The sequence below is a fragment of the Oryza glaberrima genome, unplaced genomic scaffold (genome assembly GCF_000147395.1).
Source record: "Oryza glaberrima unplaced genomic scaffold, OglaRS2 ChrUN-Ctg41, whole genome shotgun sequence".
NCBI classification, from domain to species: domain Eukaryota; kingdom Viridiplantae; phylum Streptophyta; class Magnoliopsida; order Poales; family Poaceae; genus Oryza; species Oryza glaberrima.
In genome coordinates, this window is record NW_026267046.1 from 52,395 (window position 1) to 70,324 (window position 17,930).

Consider the following 17,930-nt stretch of genomic DNA (forward strand, 5'->3'; position numbering starts at 1 on the left):
CACGGATATCTACAGAAAATGTTACATCCGATTCTCCGCAGCTCTCGCCCAAGGAGCGACACAACACGAGGGACGCAGCGGCGCGAGTCAAAAGAGGGAGAGAGAGACGACAAAAAGTCAAAAGAGGGAGAGAGAGACGACAAAAAGTCAAAAGAGGGAGAGAGAGACGACAAAAAGGAGGGATGCAACACGAGGACTTCCCAGGAGGTCACCCATCCTAGTACTACTCTCGCCCAAGCATGCTTAACTTCGGAGTTCTGATGGGATCCGGTGCTTTAGTGCTGGTATGATCGCATCCGATACGTCTAGGCGTCATTCGGATGTCATTTGTTAAAATAGGCGTAACTTTCTCATACGGACTCGGAATCAGGCAAATGATATATCCACGGACAACTACAGAAAATGTTACATCCGATTCTCCCCAGCTCTCGCCCATGGAGCGACACAACACGAGGGACGCAGCGGCGCGAGTCAAAAGAGGGGAGAGAGACACGACAAAAAGGAGGAATGCAACACGAGGACATCCCAGGAGGTCACCCATCCTAGTACTACTCTCGCCCAAGCACGCTTAACTTCGCGCCCAAGCACGCTTAACTTCGGAGTTCTGATGGGATCCGGTGCTTTAGTGCTGGTATGATCGCATCCGATATGCCTAGGCGTCATTCGGATGTCATTTCTTAAAATAGGCGTAACTTTCTCATACGGACTCGGAATCAGGCAAATGATATATCCGCGGACATCTACAGAAAATGTTACATCCGATTCTCCGCAGCTCTCGCCCAAGGAGCGACACAACACGAGGGACGCAGCGGCGCGAGTCAAAAGAGGGAGAGAGAGACGACAAAAAGTCAAAAGAGGGAGAGAGAGACGACAAAAAGTCAAAAGAGGGAGAGAGAGACGACAAAAAGGAGGGATGCAACACGAGGACTTCCCAGGAGGTCACCCATCCTAGTACTACTCTCGCCCAAGCATGCTTAACTTCGGAGTTCTGATGGGATCTGCTGCTTTAGTGCTGGTATGATCGCATCGGATATGTCTAGGCGTCGTTCGGATGTCATTTCTTAAAATAGGCGTAACTTTCTCATACGGACTCGGAATCAGGCAAATGATATATCCACGGACTTCTACAGAAAATGTTACATCCGATTCCCCGCAGCAGCGCGTGAGTCAAAAGAGGGGAGAGAGAGACGACAAAAAGGAGGATGCAACACGAGGACTTCCCGGGAGGTCACCCATCCTAGTACTACTCTCGCCCAAGCACGCTTAACTCTGGAGTTCTGATGGGATCTGCTGCTTTAGTGCTGGTATGATCACATCGGATATGTCTAGGCGTCGTTCGGATGTCTTTTCTTAAAATAGGTGTAACTTTCTCATACGGACTCGGAATCAGGCAAATGATATATCCACGGACATCTACAGAAAATGTTACATCCGATTCTCCGCAGCTCTCGCCCAAGGAGCGACACAACACAAGGGACGCAGCGGCGCGAGTCAAAAGAGGGGAGAGAGAGACGACAAAAAAAGAGGGGAGAGAGAGACGACAAAAGGGAGGGATGCAACACGAGGACTTCCCAGGAGGTCACCCATCCTAGTACTACTCTCGCCCAAGCACGCTTAACTTCGGAGTTTTGATGGGATCCGGAGCTTTAGTGCTGGTATGATCACATCCGATATGCCTAGGCGTCATTCGGATGTCATTTCTTAAAATAGGCGTAACTTTCTCATACGGACTCGGAATCAGGCAAATGATATATCCACATACATCTACAGAAAATGTTACATCCGATTCCCCGCAGCTCTCGCCCAAGGAGCGAAACAACACGAGGGACGCAGCGGCGCGAGTCAAAAGAGGGGAGAGAGAGACGACAAAAAGGAGGGATGCAACAAGAGGACTTCCCAGGAGGTCACCCATCCTAGTACTACTCTCGCCCAAGCATACTTAACTTCGGAGTTCTGATGGGATCCGGTGCTTTAGTGCTGGTATGATCGCATCCAATATGCCTAGTCGTCATTCGGATGTCATTTCTTAAATAGGCGTAACTTTCTCATACGGACTCGGAATCAGGCAAATGATATATCCACGGACATCTACAGAAAATGTTACATCCGATTCTCCCCAGCTCTCGCCCAAGGAGCGACACAACACGAGGGACGCAGCGGCGCGAGACAAAAGAGGGGAGAGAGCTCTCGCCCAAGGAGCGACGCAACACGAGGGACGCAGCGGCGCGAGTCAAAGGAGGGGAGAGAGAGACGACAAAAAGGAGGATGCAACACGAGGACTTCTCAGGAGGTCACCCATCCTAGTACTACTCTCGCCCAAGCACGCTTAACTTCGGAGTTCTGATAGGATCTGGTGCTTTAGTGCTGGTATGATCGCATCGGATATGCCTAGGCGTCATTCGGATGTCATTTCTTAAAATAGGCGTCACTTTCTCATACGGACTCGGAATCAGGCAAATGATATATCCACGGACATCCACAGAAAATGTTACATCCGATTCTCCGCATCTCTCGCCCAAGGAGCGACACAACACGAGGGACACAGCGGCGCGAGTCAAAAGAGGGGAGAGAGAGACGACAAAAAGGAGGGATGCAACACGAGGACTTCCCAGCAGGTCACCCATCCTAGTACTACTCTCGCCCAAGCACGCTTAACTTGAGAGTTCTAATGGGATCCGGAGCTTTAGTGCTGGTATGATCACATCCGATATGCCTAGGCGTCATTCGGATGTCATTTCTTAAAATAGGCGTAACTTTCTCATACGGACTCGGAATCAGGCAAATGATATATCCACGGACAACTACAGAAAATGTTACATCCGATTCTCCCCAGCTCTCGCCCATGGAGCGACACAACACGAGGGACGCAGCGGCGCGAGTCAAAAGAGGGAGAGAGAGACGACAAAAAGTCAAAAGAGGGAGAGAGAGACGACAAAAAGGAGGGATGCAACACGAGGACTTCCCAGGAGGTCACCCATCCTAGTACTACTCTCGCCCAAGCATGCTTAACTTCGGAGTTCTGATGGGATCCGGTGCTTTAGTGCTAGTATGATCGCATCCGATACGTCTAGGCGTCATTCGGATGTCATTTCTTAAAATAGGCGTATCTTTCTCATACGGACCTCGGAATCAGGCAAATGATATATCCACGGACATCTACAGAAAATGTTACATCCGATTCCCCGCAGCAGCGCGCGAGTCAAAAGAGGGGAGAGAGAGACGACAAAAAGGAGGATGCAACACGAGAACTTCACAGGAGGTCCCCCATCCTAGTACTACTCTCGCCCAAGCACGCTTAACTTTGGAGTTCTGATGGGATCTGCTGTTTTAGTGCTGGTATGATCGCATCGGATATGTCTAGGCGTCGTTCGGATGTCATTTCTTAAAATAGGCGTAACTTTCTCATACGGACTCGGAATCAGGCAAATGATATATCCACGTACATCTACAGAAAATGTTACATCCGATTCCCCGCAGCTCTCGCCCAAGGAGCGATACAACACGAGGGACGCAGCGGCGCGAGTCAAAGAGGGGAGAGAGAGACGACAAAAAGGAGGGATGCAACACGAGGACTTCCCAGGAGGTCACCCATCCTAGTACTACTCTCGCCCACGCACGCTTAACTTCGGAGTTCTGATGGGATCCGGTGCTTTAGTGCTGGTATGATCGCATCCGATATGCCTAGGCATCATTCGGATGTCATTTCTTAAAATAGGCGTAACTTTCTCATACGGACTCGGAATCAGGCAAATGATATATCCACGGACATCTACAGAAAATGTTACATCCGATTCCCCGCAGCCCTCCCCCAAGGAGCGACACAACACGAGGGACGCAGCGGCGTGAGTCAAAGAGGGGAGAGAGAGACGACAAAAAGGAGGGATGCAACACGAGGACATCCCAGGAGGTCACCCATCCTAGTACTACTCTCGCCCAAGCACGCTTAACTTCGCGCCCAAGCACGCTTAACTTCGGAGTTCTGATGGGATCCGGTGCTTTAGTGCTGGTATGATCGCATCCGATATGCCTAGGCGTCATTCGGATGTCATTTCTTAAAATAGGCGTAACTTTCTCATACGGACTCGGAATCAGGCAAATGATATATCCACGGATATCTACAGAAAATGTTACATCCGATTCTCCGCAGCTCTCGCCCAAGGAGCGACACAACACGAGGGACGCAGCGGCGCGAGTCAAAAGAGGGAGAGAGAGACGACAAAAAGTCAAAAGAGGGAGAGAGAGACGACAAAAAGTCAAAAGAGGGAGAGAGAGACGACAAAAAGGAGGGATGCAACACGAGGACTTCCCAGGAGGTCACCCATCCTAGTACTACTCTCGCCCAAGCATGCTTAACTTCGGAGTTCTGATGGGATCCGGTGCTTTAGTGCTGGTATGATCGCATCCGATATGCCTAGGCGTCATTCGGATGTCATTTCTTAAAATAGGCGTAACTTTCTCATACGGACTCGGAATCAGGCAAATGATATATCCACGGATATCTACAGAAAATGTTACATCCGATTCTCCGCAGCTCTCGCCCAAGGAGCGACACAACACGAGGGACGCAGCGGCGCGAGTCAAAAGAGGGAGAGAGAGACGACAAAAAGTCAAAAGAGGGAGAGAGAGACGACAAAAAGGAGGGATGCAACACGAGGACTTCCCAGGAGGTCACCCATCCTAGTACTACTCTCACCCAAGCATGCTTAACTTCGGAGTTCTGATGGGATCCGGTGCTTTAGTGCTGGTATGATCGCATCCGATACGTCTAGGCGTCATTCGGATGTCATTTGTTAAAATAGGCGTAACTTTCTCATACGGACTCGGAATCAGGCAAATGATATATCCACGGACAACTACAGAAAATGTTACATCCGATTCTCCCCAGCTCTCGCCCATGGAGCGACACAACACGAGGGACGCAGCGGCGCGAGTCAAAAGAGGGGAGAGAGACACGACAAAAGGAGGAATGCAACACGAGGACATCCCAGGAGGTCACCCATCCTAGTACTACTCTCGCCCAAGCACGCCCAAGCACGCTTAACTTCGGAGTTCTGATGGGATCCGGTGCTTTAGTGCTGGTATGATCGCATCCGATATGCCTAGGCGTCATTCGGATGTCATTTCTTAAAATAGGCGTAACTTTCTCATACGGACTCGGAATCAGGCAAATGATATATCCACGGACATCTACAGAAAATGTTACATCCGATTCTCCGCAGCTCTCGCCCAAGGAGCGACACAACACGAGGGACGCAGCGGCGCGAGTCAAAAGAGGGAGAGAGAGACGACAAAAAGTCAACAGAGGGAGAGAGAGACGACAAAAAGTCAAAAGAGGGAGAGAGAGACGACAAAAAGGAGGGATGCAACACGAGGACTTCCCAGGAGGTCACCCATCCTAGTACTACTCTCGCCCAAGCATGCTTAACTTCGGAGTTCTGATGGGATCTGCTGCTTTAGTGCTGGTATGATCGCATCGGATATGTCTAGGCGTCGTTCGGATGTCATTTCTTAAAATAGGCGTAACTTTCTCATACGGACTCGGAATCAGGCAAATGATATATCCACGGACATCTACAGAAAATGTTACATCCGATTCCCCGCAGCAGCGCGCGAGTCAAAAGAGGGGAGAGAGAGACGACAAAAAGGAGGATGCAACACGACGACTTCCCGGGAGGTCACCCATCCTAGTACTACTCTCGCCCAAGCACGCTTAACTCTGGAGTTCTGATGGGATCTGCTGCTTTAGTGCTGGTATGATCGCATCGGATATGTCTAGGCGTCGTTCGGATGTCTTTTCTTAAAATAGGTGTAACTTTCTCATACGGACTCGAAATCAGGCAAATGATATATCCACGGACATCTACAGAAAATGTTACATCCGATTCTCCGCAGCTCTCGCCCAAGGACCGACACAACACAAGGGACGCAGCGGCGCGAGTCAAAAGAGGGGAGAGAGAGACGACAAAAGGGAGGGATGCAACACGAGGACTTCCCAGGAGGTCACCCATCCTAGTACTACTCTCGCCCAAGCACGCTTAACTTCGGAGTTCTGATGGGATCTGGTGCTTTAGTGCTGGTATGATCGCATCCAATATGCCTAGTCGTCATTCGGATGTCATTTCTTAAAATAGGCGTAACTTTCTCATACGGACTCGGAATCAGGCAAATGATATATCCACGGATATCTACAGAAAATGTTACATCCGATTCTCCCCAGCTCTCGCCCAAGGAGCGACACAACACGAGGGACGCAGCGGCGCGAGTCAAAAGAGGGGAGAGAGCTCTCGCCCAAGGAGCGACGCAACACGAGGGACGCAGCGGCGCGAGTCAAAGCAGGGGAGAGAGAGACGACAAAAAGGAGGATGCAACACGAGGACTTCTCAGGAGGTCACCCATCCTAGTACTACTCTCGCCCAAGCACGCTTAACTTCGGAGTTCTGATGGGATCTGGTGCTTTAGTGCTGGTATGATCGCATCGGATATGCCTAGGCGTCATTCGGATGTCATTTCTTAAAATAGGCGTAACTTTCTCATACGGACTCGGAATCAGGCAAATGATATATCCACGGACATCTACAGAAAATGTTACATCCGATTCTCCGCAGCTCTCGCCCAAGGAGCGACACAACACGAGGGACGCAGCGGCGCGAGTCAAAAGAGGGAGAGAGAGACGACAAAAAGTCAAAAGAGGAGAGAGACGACAAAAAGGAGGGATGCAACACGAGGACTTCCCAGGAGGTCACCCATCCTAGTACTACTCTCACCAAAGCATGCTTAACTTCGGAGTTCTGATGGGATCCGATGCTTTAGTGCTGGTATGATCGCATCCGATACGTCTAGGCGTCATTCGGATGTCATTTCTTAAAATAGGCGTAACTTTCTCATACGGACTCGGAATCAGGCAAATGATATATCCACGGACATCTACAGAAAATGTTACATCCGATTCCCCGCAGCAGCGCGCGAGTCAAAAGAGGGGAGAGAGAGACGACAAAAAGGAGGATGCAACACGAGGACTTCCCAGGAGGTCACCCATCCTAGTACTACTCTCGCCCAAGCACGCTTAACTCTGGAGTTCTGATGGGATCTGCTGCTCTAGTGCTGGTATGATCGCATCGGATATGTCTAGGCGTCGTTCGGATGTCATTTCTTAAAATTGGTGTAACTTTCTCATACGGACTCGGAATCAGGCAAATGAAATATCCACGTACATCTACAGAAAATGTTACATCCAATTCCCCGCAGCTCTCGCCCAAGGAGCGATACAACACGAGGGACGCAGCGGCGCGAGTCAAAAGAGGGGGAGAGAGAGACGACAAAAAGGAGGGATGCAACACGAGGACTTCCCAGGAGGTCACCCATCCTAGTACTACTCTCGCCCAAGCACGCTTAACTTTGGAGTTCTGATGGGATCCGGTGCTTTAGTGCTGGTATGATAGCATCCAATATGCCTAGGCGTCATTCGGATGTCATTTCTTAAAATAGGCGTAACTTTCTCATACGGACTCGGAATCAGGCAAATGATATATCCACGGACATCTACAGAAAATGTTACATCCGATTCTCCCCAGCTCTCGCCAAAGGAGCGACACAACACGAGGGACGCAGCGGCGCGAGTCAAAAGAGGGGAGAGAGAGACGACAAAAAGGAGGAATGCAACACGAGGACATCCCAGGAGGTCACCCATCCTAGTACTACTCTCGCCCAAGCACGCTTAACTTCGCGCCCAAGCACGCTTAACTTCGGAGTTCTGATGGGATCCGGTGCTTTAGTGCTGGTATGATCGCATCCGATATGCCTAGGCGTCATTCGGATGTCATTTCTTAAAATAGGCGTAACTTTCTCATACGGACTCGGAATCAGGCAAATGATATATCCACGGATATCTACAGAAAATGTTACATCCGATTCTCCGCAGCTCTCGCCCAAGGAGCGACACAACACGAGGGACGCAGCGGCGCGAGTCAAAAGAGGGAGAGAGAGACGACAAAAAGTCAAAAGAGGGAGAGAGAGACGACAAAAAGTCAAAAGAGGGAGAGAGAGACGACAAAAAGGAGGGATGCAACACGAGGACTTCCCAGGAGGTCACCCATCCTAGTACTACTCTCGCCCAAGCATGCTTAACTTCGGAGTTCTGATGGGATCCGGTGCTTTAGTGCTGGTATGATCGCATCCGATACGTCTAGGCGTCATTCGGATGTCATTTGTTAAAATAGGCGTAACTTTCTCATACGGACTCGGAATCAGGCAAATGATATATCCACGGACAACTACAGAAAATGTTACATCCGATTCTCCCCAGCTCTCGCCCATGGAGCGACACAACACGAGGGACGCAGCGGCGCGAGTCAAAAGAGGGGAGAGAGACACGACAAAAAGGAGGAATGCAACACGAGGACATCCCAGGAGGTCACCCATCCTAGTACTACTCTCGCCCAAGCACGCCCAAGCACGCTTAACTTCGGAGTTCTGATGGGATCCGGTGCTTTAGTGCTGGTATGATCGCATCCGATATGCCTAGGCGTCATTCGGATGTCATTTCTTAAAATAGGCGTAACTTTCTCATACGGACTCGGAATCAGGCAAATGATATATCCACGGACATCTACAGAAAATGTTACATCCGATTCTCCGCAGCTCTCGCCCAAGGAGCGACACAACACGAGGGACGCAGCGGCGCGAGTCAAAAGAGGGAGAGAGAGACGACAAAAAGTCAAAAGAGGGAGAGAGAGACGACAAAAAGTCAAAAGAGGGAGAGAGAGACGACAAAAAGGAGGGATGCAACACGAGGACTTCCCAGGAGGTCACCCATCCTAGTACTACTCTCGCCCAAGCATGCTTAACTTCGGAGTTCTGATGGGATCTGCTGCTTTAGTGCTGGTATGATCGCATCGGATATGTCTAGGCGTCGTTCGGATGTCATTTCTTAAATAGGCGTAACTTTCTCATACGGACTCGGAATCAGGCAAATGATATATCCACGGACTTCTACAGAAAATGTTACATCCGATTCCCCGCAGCAGCGCGCGAGTCAAAAGAGGGGAGAGAGAGACGACAAAAAGGAGGATGCAACACGAGGACTTCCCGGGAGGTCACCCATCCTAGTACTACTCTCGCCCAAGCACGCTTAACTCTGGAGTTCTGATGGGATCTGCTGCTTTAGTGCTGGTATGATCGCATCGGATATGTCTAGGCGTCGTTCGGATGTCTTTTCTTAAAATAGGTGTAACTTTCTCATACGGACTCGGAATCAGGCAAATGATATATCCACGGACATCTACAGAAAATGTTACATCCGATTCTCCGCAGCTCTCGCCCAAGGAGCGACACAACACAAGGGACGCAGCGGCGCGAGTCAAAAGAGGGGAGAGAGAGACGACAAAAAAAGAGGGGAGAGAGAGACGACAAAAGGGAGGGATGCAACACGAGGACTTCCCAGGAGGTCACCCATCCTAGTACTACTCTCGCCCAAGCACGCTTAACTTCGGAGTTTTGATGGGATCCGGAGCTTTAGTGCTGGTATGATCACATCCGATATGCCTAGGCGTCATTCGTATGTCATTTCTTAAAATAGGCGTAACTTTCTCATACGGACTCGGAATCAGGCAAATGATATATCCACATACATCTACAGAAAATGTTACATCCGATTCCCCGCAGCTCTCGCCCAAGGAGCGAAACAACACGAGGGACGCAGCGGCGCGAGTCAAAAGAGGGGAGAGAGAGACGACAAAAAGGAGGGATGCAACAAGAGGACTTCCCAGGAGGTCACCCATCCTAGTACTACTCTCGCCCAAGCATACTTAACTTCGGAGTTCTGATGGGATCCGGTGCTTTAGTGCTGGTATGATCGCATCCAATATGCCTAGTCGTCATTCGGATGTCATTTCTTAAAATAGGCGTAACTTTCTCATACGGACTCGGAATCAGGCAAATGATATATCCACGGACATCTACAGAAAATGTTACATCCGATTCTCCCCAGCTCTCGCCCAAGGAGCGACACAACACGAGGGACGCAGCGGCGCGAGACAAAAGAGGGGAGAGAGCTCTCGCCCAAGGAGCGACGCAACACGAGGGACGCAGCGGCGCGAGTCAAAGGAGGGGAGAGAGAGACGACAAAAAGGAGGATGCAACACGAGGACTTCTCAGGAGGTCACCCATCCTAGTACTACTCTCGCCCAAGCACGCTTAACTTCGGAGTTCTGATAGGATCTGGTGCTTTAGTGCTGGTATGATCGCATCGGATATGCCTAGGCGTCATTCGGATGTCATTTCTTAAAATAGGCGTCACTTTCTCATACGGACTCGGAATCAGGCAAATGATATATCCACGGACATCCACAGAAAATGTTACATCCGATTCTCCGCATCTCTCGCCAAGGAGCGACACAACACGAGGGACGCAGCGGCGCGAGTCAAAAGAGGGGAGAGAGAGACGACAAAAAGGAGGGATGCAACACGAGGACTTCCCAGCAGGTCACCCATCCTAGTACTACTCTCGCCCAAGCACGCTTAACTTGAGAGTTCTAATGGGATCCGGAGCTTTAGTGCTGGTATGATCACATCCGATATGCCTAGGCGTCATTCGGATGTCATTTCTTAAAATAGGCGTAACTTTCTCATACGGACTCGGAATCAGGCAAACGATATATCCACGGACAACTACAGAAAATGTTACATCCGATTCTCCCCAGCTCTCGCCCATGGAGCGACACAACACGAGGGACGCAGCGGCGCGAGTCAAAAGAGGGAGAGAGAGACGACAAAAAGTCAAAAGAGGGAGAGAGAGACGACAAAAAGGAGGGATGCAACACGAGGACTTCCCAGGAGGTCACCCATCCTAGTACTACTCTCGCCCAAGCATGCTTAACTTCGGAGTTCTGATGGGATCCGGTGCTTTAGTGCTAGTATGATCGCATCCGATACGTCTAGGCGTCATTCGGATGTCATTTCTTAAAATAGGCGTATCTTTCTCATACGGACTCGGAATCAGGCAAATGATATATCCACGGACATCTACAGAAAATGTTACATCCGATTCCCCGCAGCAGCGCGCGAGTCAAAAGAGGGGAGAGAGAGACGACAAAAAGGAGGATGCAACACGAGAACTTCCCAGGAGGTCCCCCATCCTAGTACTACTCTCGCCCAAGCACGCTTAACTTTGGAGTTCTGATGGGATCTGCTGTTTTAGTGCTGGTATGATCGCATCGGATATGTCTAGGCGTCGTTCGGATGTCATTTCTTAAAATAGGCGTAACTTTCTCATACGGACTCGGAATCAGGCAAATGATATATCCACGTACATCTACAGAAAATGTTACATCCGATTCCCCGCAGCTCTCGCCCAAGGAGCGATACAACACGAGGGACGCAGCGGCGCGAGTCAAAAGAGGGGAGAGAGAGACGACAAAAAGGAGGGATGCAACACGAGGACTTCCCAGGAGGTCACCCATCCTAGTACTACTCTCGCCCACGCACGCTTAACTTCGGAGTTCTGATGGGATCCGGTGCTTTAGTGCTGGTATGATCGCATCCGATATGCCTAGGCATCATTCGGATGTCATTTCTTAAAATAGGCGTAACTTTCTCATACGGACTCGGAATCAGGCAAATGATATATCCACGGACATCTACAGAAAATGTTACATCCGATTCCCCGCAGCCCTCCCCCAAGGAGCGACACAACACGAGGGACGCAGCGGCGTGAGTCAAAAGAGGGGAGAGAGAGACGACAAAAAGGAGGGATGCAACACGAGGACATCCCAGGAGGTCACCCATCCTAGTACTACTCTCGCCCAAGCACGCTTAACTTCGCGCCCAAGCACGCTTAACTTCGGAGTTCTGATGGGATCCGGTGCTTTAGTGCTGGTATGATCGTATCCGATATGCCTAGGCGTCATTCGGATGTCATTTCTTAAAATAGGCGTAACTTTCTCATACGGACTCGGAATCAGGCAAATGATATATCCACGGACATCTACAGAAAAGGTTACATCCGATTCTCCGCAGCTCTCGCCCAAGGAGCGACACAACACGAGGGATGCAGCGGCGCGAGTCAAAAGAGGGGAGAGAGAGACGACAAAAAGGAGGGATGCAACACGAGGACTTCCCAGGAGGTCACCATCCTAGTACTACTCTCGCCCAAGCACGCTTAACTTCGGAGTTCTGATGGGATCCGGTGCTTTAGTGCTGGTATGATCGCATCCGATATACTTAGGCGTCATTCGGATGTCATTTCTTAAAATAGGCGTAACTTTCTCATACGGACTCGGAATCAGGCAAATGATATATCCACGGACATCTACAGAAAATGTTACATCCGATTCCCCGCAGCTCTCGCCCAAGGAGCGACACAACACGAGGGACGCAGTGGCGCGAGTCAAAAGAGGGGAGAGAGAGACGACAAAAAGGAGGGATGCAACACGAGGACTTCCCAGGAGGTCACCCATCCTAGTACTACTCTCGCCCAAGCACGCTTAACTTCGGAATTCTAATGGGATTCGGTGCTTTAGTGCTGGTATGATCGCATCCAATATGCCTAGGCGTCATTCGGATGTCATTTCTTAAAATAGGCGTAACTTTCTCATACGGACTCGGAATCAGGCAAATGATATATCCACGGACATCTACAGAAAATGTTACATCCGATTCGACGCAGCTCTCGCCCAAGGAGCGACACAACACGAGGGACGCAGCGGCGCGAGTCAAAAGAGGGGAGAGAGAGACGACAAAAAGGAGGGATGCAACACGAGGACTTCCCAGGAGGTCACCGGTGCTTTAGTGCTGGTATGATCGCATGCGATATGCCTAGGCGTCATTCGGATGTCATTTCTTAAAATAGGCGTAACTTTCTCATACGGGCTCGGAATCAGGCAAATGATATATCCACGGAAATCTACAGAAAATGTTACATCCGATTCCCCGCAGCTCTCGCCCAAGGAGCGACACAACACGAGGGACGCAGCGGCGCGAGTCAAAAGAGGGGAGAGAGAGACGACAAAAAGGAGGATGCAACAATAGGACTTCCGAGGAGGTCACCCATCCTAGTACTACTCTCGCCCAAGCACGCTTAACTTCGGAGTTCTGATGGGATCCGGTGCTTTAGTGCTGGTATGATCGCATCCGATATGCCTAGGCATCATTCGGATGTCATTTCTTAAAATAGGCGTAACTTTCTCATACGGACTCGGAATCAGGCAAATGATATATCCACGGACATCTACAGAAAATGTTACATCCGATTCCCCGCAGCCCTCCCCCAAGGAGCGACACAACACGAGGGACGCAGCGGCGCGAGTCAAAAGAGGGGAGAGAGAGACGACAAAAAGGAGGGATGCAACACGAGGACTTCCCAGGACTCCGCAGCTCTCGCCCATGGAGCGACACAACACGAGGGACGTAGCGGCGCGAGTCAAAAGAGGGGAGAGAGAGACGACAAAAAGGAGGGATGCAACACGAGGACTTCCCAGGAGGTCACCGGTGCTTTAGTGCTGGTATGATCGCATGCGATATGCCTAGGCGTTATTCGGATGTCATTTCTTAAAATAGGCGTAACTTTCTCATACGGACTCGGAATCAGGCAAATGATATATCCACGGACATCTACAGAAAATGTTACATCCGATTCGACGCAGCTCTCGCCCAAGGAGCGACACAACACGAGGGACGCAGCGGCGCGAGTCAAAAGAGGGGAGAGAGAGACGACAAAAAGGAGGGATGCAACACGAGGACTTCCCAGGAGGTCACCGGTGCTTTAGTGCTGGTATGATCGCATGCGATATGCCTAGGCGTCATTCGGATGTCATTTCTTAAAATAGGCGTAACTTTCTCATACGGACTCGGAATCAGGCAAATGATATAACCACGGAAATCTACAGAAAATGTTACATCCGATTCCCCGCAGCTCTCGCCCAAGGAGCGACACAACACGAGGGACGCAGCGGCGCGAGTCAAAAGAGGGGAGAGAGAGACGACAAAAAGGAGGATGCAACACACTAGGACTTCCGAGGAGGTCACCCATCCTAGTACTACTCTCGCCCAAGCACGCTTAACATCGGAGTTCTGATGGGATCCGGTGCTTTAGTGCTGGTATGATCGCATCCGATATGCCTAGGCGTCATTCGGATGTCATTTCTTAAAATAGGCGTAACTTTCTCATACGGACTCGAAATCAGGCAAATGATATATCCACGGACATGTACAGAAAATGTTACATCCGATTCCCCGCAGCTCTCGCCCAAGGAGCGACACAACACGAGGGACGTAGCGGCGCGAGTCAAAAGAGGGGAGAGAGAGACGACAAAAAGGAGGGATGTAACACGAGGACTTCCCAGGAGGTCACCCATCCTAGTACTACTCTCGCCCAAGCACGCTTAACATCGGAGTTCTGATGGGATCCGGTGCTTTAGTGCTGGTATGATCGCATCCGATATGTCTAGGCGTCATTCGGATGTCATTTCTTAAAATAGGCGTAACTTTCTCATACGGACTCGGAATCAGGCAAATGATATATCCACGGACATCTACAGAAAATGTTACATCCGATTCTCCGCAGCTCTCGCCCAAGGAGCGGCACAACACGAGGGACGCAGCGGCGCGAGTCAAAAGAGGGTAGAGAGAGACGACAAAAAGGAGGATGCAACACACTAGGACTTCCGAGGAGGTCACCCATCCTAGTACTACTCTCGCCCAAGCACGCTTAACATCGGAGTTCTGATGGGATCCGGTGCTTTAGTGCTGGTATGATCGCATCCGATATGCCTAGGCGTCATTCGGATGTCATTTCTTAAAATAGGCGTAACTTTCTCATACGGACTCGGAATCAGGCAAATGATATATCCACGGACATGTACAGAAAATGTTACATCCGATTCCCCGCAGCTCTCCCCCAAGGATCGACACAACACGAGGGACGCAGCGGCGCGAGTCAAAAGAGGGGAGAGAGAGACGACAAAAAGGAGGGATGCAACACGAGGACTTCCCAGGACTCCGCAGCTCTCGCCCAAGGAGCGACACAACACGAGGGACGTAGCGGCGCGAGTCAAAAGAGGGGAGAGAGAGACGACAAAAAGGAGGGATGCAACACGAGGACTTCCCAGGAGGTCACCCATCCTAGTACTACTCTCGCCCAAGCACGCTTAACTTCGAAGTTCTGATGGGATCCGGTGCTTTAGTTCTAAGATCGCATCCGATATGCCTAGGCGTCATTCGGATGTCATTTCATAAAATAGGCGTAACTTTCTCATACGGACACGGAATCAAGCAAATGATATATCCATGGACATCTACAGAAAATGTTACATCCGATTCTCCCCAGCTCTCGCCCAAGAAGCGACACAACACGAGGGACGCAGCGGCGCGAGTCAAAAGAGGGGAGAGAGAGACGACAAAAAGGAGGGATGCAACACGAGGACTTCCCAGGAGGTCACCGGTGCTTTAGTGCTGGTATGATCGCATGCGATATGCCTAGGCGTTATTCGGATGTCATTTCTTAAAATAGGCGTAACTTTCTCATACGGACTCGGAATCAGGCAAATGATATATCCACGGACATCTACAGAAAATGTTACATCCGATTCGACGCAGCTCTCGCCCAAGGAGCGACACAACACGAGGGACGCAGCGGCGCGAGTCAAAAGAGGGGAGAGAGAGACGACAAAAAGGAGGGATGCAACACGACGACTTCCCAGGAGGTCACCCATCCTAGTACTACTCTCGCCCAAGCACGCTTAACTTCGGAGTTCTGATGGGATCCGGTGCTTTAGTGCTGGTATGATCGCATCCGATATGTCTAGGCGTCATTCGGATGTCATTTCTTAAAATAGGCGTAACTTTCTCATACGGACTCGGAATCAGGCAAATGATATATCCACGGACATCTACAGAAAATGTTACATCCGATTCTCCGCAGCTCTCGCCCGAGGAGCGGCACAACACGAGGGACGCAGCGGCGCGAGTCAAAAGAGGGGAGAGAGAGACGACAAAAAGGAGGATGCAACACACTAGGACTTCCGAGGAGGTCACCCATCCTAGTACTACTCTCGCCCAAGCACGCTTAACATCGGAGTTCTGATGGGATCCGGTGCTTTAGTGCTGGTATGATCGCATCCGATATGCCTAGGCGTCATTCGGATGTCATTTCTTAAAATAGGCGTAACTTTCTCATACGGACTCGGAATCAGGCAAATGATATATCCACGGACATGTACAGAAAATGTTACATCCGATTCCCCGCAGCTCTCCCCCAAGGATCGACACAACACGAGGGACGCAGCGGCGCGAGTCAAAAGAGGGGAGAGAGAGACGACAAAAAGGAGGGATGCAACACGAGGACTTCCCAGGACTTCGCAGCTCTCGCCCAAGGAGCGACACAACACGAGGGACGTAGCGGCGCGAGTCAAAAGAGGGGAGAGAGAGACGACAAAAAGGAGGGATGCAACACGAGGACTTCCCAGGAGGTCACCCATCCTAGTACTACTCTCGCCCAAGCACGCTTAACTTCGGAGTTCTGATGGGATCCGGTGCTTTAGTTCTATGATCGCATCCGATATGCCTAGGCGTCATTCGGATGTCATTTCATAAAATAGGCGTAACTTTCTCATACGGACACGGAATCAAGCAAATGATATATCCATGGACATCTACAGAAAATGTTACATCCGATTCTCCCCAGCTCTCGCCCAAGGAGCGACACAACACGAGGGACGCAGCGGCGCGAGTCAAAAGAGGGGAGAGAGAGACGACAAAAAGGAGGGATGCAACACGAGGACTTCCCAGGAGGTCACCGGTGCTTTAGTGCTGGTATGATCGCATGCGATATGCCTAGGCGTTATTCGAATGTCATTTCTTAAAATAGGCGTAACTTTCTCATACGGACTCGGAATCAGGCAAATGATATATCCACGGACATCTACAGAAAATGTTACATCCGATTCGACGCAGCTCTCGCCCAAGGAGCGACACAACACGAGGGACGCAGCGGCGCGAGTCAAAAGAGGGGAGAGAGAGACGACAAAAAGGAGGGATGCAACACGAGGACTTCCCAGGAGGTCACCGGTGCTTTAGTGCTGGTATGATCGCATGCGATATGCCTAGGCGTCATTCGGATGTCATTTCTTAAAATAGGCGTAACTTTCTCATACGGACTCGGAATCAGGCAAATGATATATCCACGGAAATCTACAGAAAATGTTACATCCGATTCCCCGCAGCTCTCGCCCAAGGAGCGACACAACACGAGGGACGCAGCGGCGCGAGTCAAAAGAGGGGAGAGAGAGACGACAAAAAGGAGGATGCAACACTAGGACTTCCGAGGAGGTCACCCATCCTAGTACTACTCTCGCCCAAGCACGCTTAACATCGGAGTTCTGATGGGATCCGGTGCTTTAGTGCTGGTATGATCGCATCCGATATGCCTAGGCGTCATTCGGATGTCATTTCTTAAAATAGGCGTAACTTTCTCATACGGACTCGGAATCAGGCAAATGATATATCCACGGACATGTACAGAAAATGTTACATCCGATTCCCCGCAGCTCTCCCCCAAGGAGCGACACAACACGAGGGACGCAGCGGCGCGAGTCAAAAGAGGGGAGAGAGAGACGTCAAAAAGGAGGGATGCAACACAAGGACTTCCGAAGAGGTCACCCATCCTAGTACTACTCTCGCCCAAGCACGCTTAACTTCGGAGTTCTGATGGGATCCGGTGCTTTAGTGCTGGTATGATTGCATCCAATATGTCTAGGCGTCATTCGGATGTGATTTCTTAAAATAGGCGTAACTTTCTCATACGGACTCGGAATCATGCAAATGATATATCCACGGACATCTACAGAAAATGTTACATCCGATTCTCCGCATCTCTCGCCCAAGGAGCGACACAACACGAGGGACGCAGTGGCGCGAGTCAAAAGAGGGGAGAGAGAGAC

At 50.4% G+C, this 17,930-nt stretch overlaps 41 non-coding genes and 6 pseudogenes across 41 annotated transcripts; all 47 read right to left on the minus strand.

Moving 5' to 3' along the window:
- Nucleotides 1-179: 179 nt before the first annotated feature.
- On the minus strand, nt 180-298 carry LOC127759303 (5S ribosomal RNA). The gene has a single exon (XR_008014607.1). It is a non-coding gene; the product is annotated as a 5S ribosomal RNA (ribosomal RNA).
- Nucleotides 299-504: 206 nt separating this feature from the next.
- Nucleotides 505-645, minus strand: LOC127759475 (5S ribosomal RNA; annotated as a pseudogene).
- Nucleotides 646-910: 265 nt separating this feature from the next.
- On the minus strand, nt 911-1,029 carry LOC127759454 (5S ribosomal RNA). The gene has a single exon (XR_008014751.1). It is a non-coding gene; the product is annotated as a 5S ribosomal RNA (ribosomal RNA).
- Nucleotides 1,030-1,199: 170 nt separating this feature from the next.
- On the minus strand, nt 1,200-1,318 carry LOC127759496 (5S ribosomal RNA). The gene has a single exon (XR_008014782.1). It is a non-coding gene; the product is annotated as a 5S ribosomal RNA (ribosomal RNA).
- A 232-nt stretch (nt 1,319-1,550) lies between these two features.
- Nucleotides 1,551-1,669, minus strand: LOC127759381 (5S ribosomal RNA). The gene has a single exon (XR_008014689.1). It is a non-coding gene; the product is annotated as a 5S ribosomal RNA (ribosomal RNA).
- A 206-nt stretch (nt 1,670-1,875) lies between these two features.
- On the minus strand, nt 1,876-1,994 carry LOC127759407 (5S ribosomal RNA). The gene has a single exon (XR_008014713.1). It is a non-coding gene; the product is annotated as a 5S ribosomal RNA (ribosomal RNA).
- A 268-nt stretch (nt 1,995-2,262) lies between these two features.
- On the minus strand, nt 2,263-2,381 carry LOC127759412 (5S ribosomal RNA). Its single transcript, XR_008014718.1, has one exon. It is a non-coding gene; the product is annotated as a 5S ribosomal RNA (ribosomal RNA).
- A 206-nt stretch (nt 2,382-2,587) lies between these two features.
- On the minus strand, nt 2,588-2,706 carry LOC127759448 (5S ribosomal RNA). Its single transcript, XR_008014745.1, has one exon. It is a non-coding gene; the product is annotated as a 5S ribosomal RNA (ribosomal RNA).
- Nucleotides 2,707-2,941: 235 nt separating this feature from the next.
- Nucleotides 2,942-3,060, minus strand: LOC127759340 (5S ribosomal RNA). Its single transcript, XR_008014641.1, has one exon. It is a non-coding gene; the product is annotated as a 5S ribosomal RNA (ribosomal RNA).
- A 171-nt stretch (nt 3,061-3,231) lies between these two features.
- On the minus strand, nt 3,232-3,350 carry LOC127759483 (5S ribosomal RNA). Its single transcript, XR_008014769.1, has one exon. It is a non-coding gene; the product is annotated as a 5S ribosomal RNA (ribosomal RNA).
- Nucleotides 3,351-3,555: 205 nt separating this feature from the next.
- Nucleotides 3,556-3,674, minus strand: LOC127759289 (5S ribosomal RNA). The gene has a single exon (XR_008014593.1). It is a non-coding gene; the product is annotated as a 5S ribosomal RNA (ribosomal RNA).
- Nucleotides 3,675-3,879: 205 nt separating this feature from the next.
- LOC127759466 (5S ribosomal RNA) lies at nt 3,880-4,020 on the minus strand (annotated as a pseudogene).
- A 265-nt stretch (nt 4,021-4,285) lies between these two features.
- Nucleotides 4,286-4,404, minus strand: LOC127759305 (5S ribosomal RNA). The gene has a single exon (XR_008014608.1). It is a non-coding gene; the product is annotated as a 5S ribosomal RNA (ribosomal RNA).
- Nucleotides 4,405-4,639: 235 nt separating this feature from the next.
- LOC127759357 (5S ribosomal RNA) lies at nt 4,640-4,758 on the minus strand. Its single transcript, XR_008014662.1, has one exon. It is a non-coding gene; the product is annotated as a 5S ribosomal RNA (ribosomal RNA).
- A 205-nt stretch (nt 4,759-4,963) lies between these two features.
- Nucleotides 4,964-5,092, minus strand: LOC127759443 (5S ribosomal RNA; annotated as a pseudogene).
- A 265-nt stretch (nt 5,093-5,357) lies between these two features.
- LOC127759455 (5S ribosomal RNA) lies at nt 5,358-5,476 on the minus strand. The gene has a single exon (XR_008014752.1). It is a non-coding gene; the product is annotated as a 5S ribosomal RNA (ribosomal RNA).
- Nucleotides 5,477-5,646: 170 nt separating this feature from the next.
- On the minus strand, nt 5,647-5,765 carry LOC127759507 (5S ribosomal RNA). The gene has a single exon (XR_008014787.1). It is a non-coding gene; the product is annotated as a 5S ribosomal RNA (ribosomal RNA).
- Nucleotides 5,766-5,971: 206 nt separating this feature from the next.
- LOC127759298 (5S ribosomal RNA) lies at nt 5,972-6,090 on the minus strand. Its single transcript, XR_008014602.1, has one exon. It is a non-coding gene; the product is annotated as a 5S ribosomal RNA (ribosomal RNA).
- Nucleotides 6,091-6,359: 269 nt separating this feature from the next.
- Nucleotides 6,360-6,478, minus strand: LOC127759371 (5S ribosomal RNA). Its single transcript, XR_008014677.1, has one exon. It is a non-coding gene; the product is annotated as a 5S ribosomal RNA (ribosomal RNA).
- A 232-nt stretch (nt 6,479-6,710) lies between these two features.
- On the minus strand, nt 6,711-6,829 carry LOC127759459 (5S ribosomal RNA). The gene has a single exon (XR_008014755.1). It is a non-coding gene; the product is annotated as a 5S ribosomal RNA (ribosomal RNA).
- A 170-nt stretch (nt 6,830-6,999) lies between these two features.
- Nucleotides 7,000-7,118, minus strand: LOC127759491 (5S ribosomal RNA). The gene has a single exon (XR_008014777.1). It is a non-coding gene; the product is annotated as a 5S ribosomal RNA (ribosomal RNA).
- A 207-nt stretch (nt 7,119-7,325) lies between these two features.
- Nucleotides 7,326-7,444, minus strand: LOC127759343 (5S ribosomal RNA). The gene has a single exon (XR_008014645.1). It is a non-coding gene; the product is annotated as a 5S ribosomal RNA (ribosomal RNA).
- A 206-nt stretch (nt 7,445-7,650) lies between these two features.
- Nucleotides 7,651-7,791, minus strand: LOC127759476 (5S ribosomal RNA; annotated as a pseudogene).
- Nucleotides 7,792-8,056: 265 nt separating this feature from the next.
- On the minus strand, nt 8,057-8,175 carry LOC127759306 (5S ribosomal RNA). Its single transcript, XR_008014609.1, has one exon. It is a non-coding gene; the product is annotated as a 5S ribosomal RNA (ribosomal RNA).
- A 206-nt stretch (nt 8,176-8,381) lies between these two features.
- Nucleotides 8,382-8,510, minus strand: LOC127759444 (5S ribosomal RNA; annotated as a pseudogene).
- Nucleotides 8,511-8,775: 265 nt separating this feature from the next.
- LOC127759456 (5S ribosomal RNA) lies at nt 8,776-8,894 on the minus strand. The gene has a single exon (XR_008014753.1). It is a non-coding gene; the product is annotated as a 5S ribosomal RNA (ribosomal RNA).
- Nucleotides 8,895-9,063: 169 nt separating this feature from the next.
- LOC127759488 (5S ribosomal RNA) lies at nt 9,064-9,182 on the minus strand. The gene has a single exon (XR_008014774.1). It is a non-coding gene; the product is annotated as a 5S ribosomal RNA (ribosomal RNA).
- A 232-nt stretch (nt 9,183-9,414) lies between these two features.
- LOC127759382 (5S ribosomal RNA) lies at nt 9,415-9,533 on the minus strand. Its single transcript, XR_008014690.1, has one exon. It is a non-coding gene; the product is annotated as a 5S ribosomal RNA (ribosomal RNA).
- Nucleotides 9,534-9,739: 206 nt separating this feature from the next.
- Nucleotides 9,740-9,858, minus strand: LOC127759408 (5S ribosomal RNA). Its single transcript, XR_008014714.1, has one exon. It is a non-coding gene; the product is annotated as a 5S ribosomal RNA (ribosomal RNA).
- A 269-nt stretch (nt 9,859-10,127) lies between these two features.
- LOC127759413 (5S ribosomal RNA) lies at nt 10,128-10,246 on the minus strand. The gene has a single exon (XR_008014719.1). It is a non-coding gene; the product is annotated as a 5S ribosomal RNA (ribosomal RNA).
- Nucleotides 10,247-10,451: 205 nt separating this feature from the next.
- On the minus strand, nt 10,452-10,570 carry LOC127759449 (5S ribosomal RNA). The gene has a single exon (XR_008014746.1). It is a non-coding gene; the product is annotated as a 5S ribosomal RNA (ribosomal RNA).
- A 235-nt stretch (nt 10,571-10,805) lies between these two features.
- Nucleotides 10,806-10,924, minus strand: LOC127759341 (5S ribosomal RNA). The gene has a single exon (XR_008014642.1). It is a non-coding gene; the product is annotated as a 5S ribosomal RNA (ribosomal RNA).
- A 170-nt stretch (nt 10,925-11,094) lies between these two features.
- On the minus strand, nt 11,095-11,213 carry LOC127759460 (5S ribosomal RNA). Its single transcript, XR_008014756.1, has one exon. It is a non-coding gene; the product is annotated as a 5S ribosomal RNA (ribosomal RNA).
- A 206-nt stretch (nt 11,214-11,419) lies between these two features.
- LOC127759290 (5S ribosomal RNA) lies at nt 11,420-11,538 on the minus strand. Its single transcript, XR_008014594.1, has one exon. It is a non-coding gene; the product is annotated as a 5S ribosomal RNA (ribosomal RNA).
- Nucleotides 11,539-11,744: 206 nt separating this feature from the next.
- Nucleotides 11,745-11,885, minus strand: LOC127759502 (5S ribosomal RNA; annotated as a pseudogene).
- A 206-nt stretch (nt 11,886-12,091) lies between these two features.
- LOC127759355 (5S ribosomal RNA) lies at nt 12,092-12,209 on the minus strand. The gene has a single exon (XR_008014659.1). It is a non-coding gene; the product is annotated as a 5S ribosomal RNA (ribosomal RNA).
- Nucleotides 12,210-12,415: 206 nt separating this feature from the next.
- LOC127759389 (5S ribosomal RNA) lies at nt 12,416-12,534 on the minus strand. The gene has a single exon (XR_008014696.1). It is a non-coding gene; the product is annotated as a 5S ribosomal RNA (ribosomal RNA).
- Nucleotides 12,535-13,008: 474 nt separating this feature from the next.
- LOC127759419 (5S ribosomal RNA) lies at nt 13,009-13,127 on the minus strand. The gene has a single exon (XR_008014724.1). It is a non-coding gene; the product is annotated as a 5S ribosomal RNA (ribosomal RNA).
- An 857-nt stretch (nt 13,128-13,984) lies between these two features.
- LOC127759435 (5S ribosomal RNA) lies at nt 13,985-14,105 on the minus strand. The gene has a single exon (XR_008014737.1). It is a non-coding gene; the product is annotated as a 5S ribosomal RNA (ribosomal RNA).
- Nucleotides 14,106-14,311: 206 nt separating this feature from the next.
- LOC127759358 (5S ribosomal RNA) lies at nt 14,312-14,430 on the minus strand. Its single transcript, XR_008014663.1, has one exon. It is a non-coding gene; the product is annotated as a 5S ribosomal RNA (ribosomal RNA).
- A 205-nt stretch (nt 14,431-14,635) lies between these two features.
- Nucleotides 14,636-14,756, minus strand: LOC127759436 (5S ribosomal RNA). The gene has a single exon (XR_008014738.1). It is a non-coding gene; the product is annotated as a 5S ribosomal RNA (ribosomal RNA).
- Nucleotides 14,757-15,076: 320 nt separating this feature from the next.
- On the minus strand, nt 15,077-15,192 carry LOC127759503 (5S ribosomal RNA). Its single transcript, XR_008014784.1, has one exon. It is a non-coding gene; the product is annotated as a 5S ribosomal RNA (ribosomal RNA).
- A 475-nt stretch (nt 15,193-15,667) lies between these two features.
- LOC127759308 (5S ribosomal RNA) lies at nt 15,668-15,786 on the minus strand. Its single transcript, XR_008014611.1, has one exon. It is a non-coding gene; the product is annotated as a 5S ribosomal RNA (ribosomal RNA).
- A 205-nt stretch (nt 15,787-15,991) lies between these two features.
- LOC127759437 (5S ribosomal RNA) lies at nt 15,992-16,112 on the minus strand. Its single transcript, XR_008014739.1, has one exon. It is a non-coding gene; the product is annotated as a 5S ribosomal RNA (ribosomal RNA).
- A 320-nt stretch (nt 16,113-16,432) lies between these two features.
- Nucleotides 16,433-16,548, minus strand: LOC127759482 (5S ribosomal RNA). Its single transcript, XR_008014768.1, has one exon. It is a non-coding gene; the product is annotated as a 5S ribosomal RNA (ribosomal RNA).
- Nucleotides 16,549-17,291: 743 nt separating this feature from the next.
- Nucleotides 17,292-17,410, minus strand: LOC127759404 (5S ribosomal RNA). Its single transcript, XR_008014710.1, has one exon. It is a non-coding gene; the product is annotated as a 5S ribosomal RNA (ribosomal RNA).
- A 206-nt stretch (nt 17,411-17,616) lies between these two features.
- Nucleotides 17,617-17,735, minus strand: LOC127759335 (5S ribosomal RNA). Its single transcript, XR_008014637.1, has one exon. It is a non-coding gene; the product is annotated as a 5S ribosomal RNA (ribosomal RNA).
- Between the last annotated feature and the right edge of the window lie 195 nt (nt 17,736-17,930).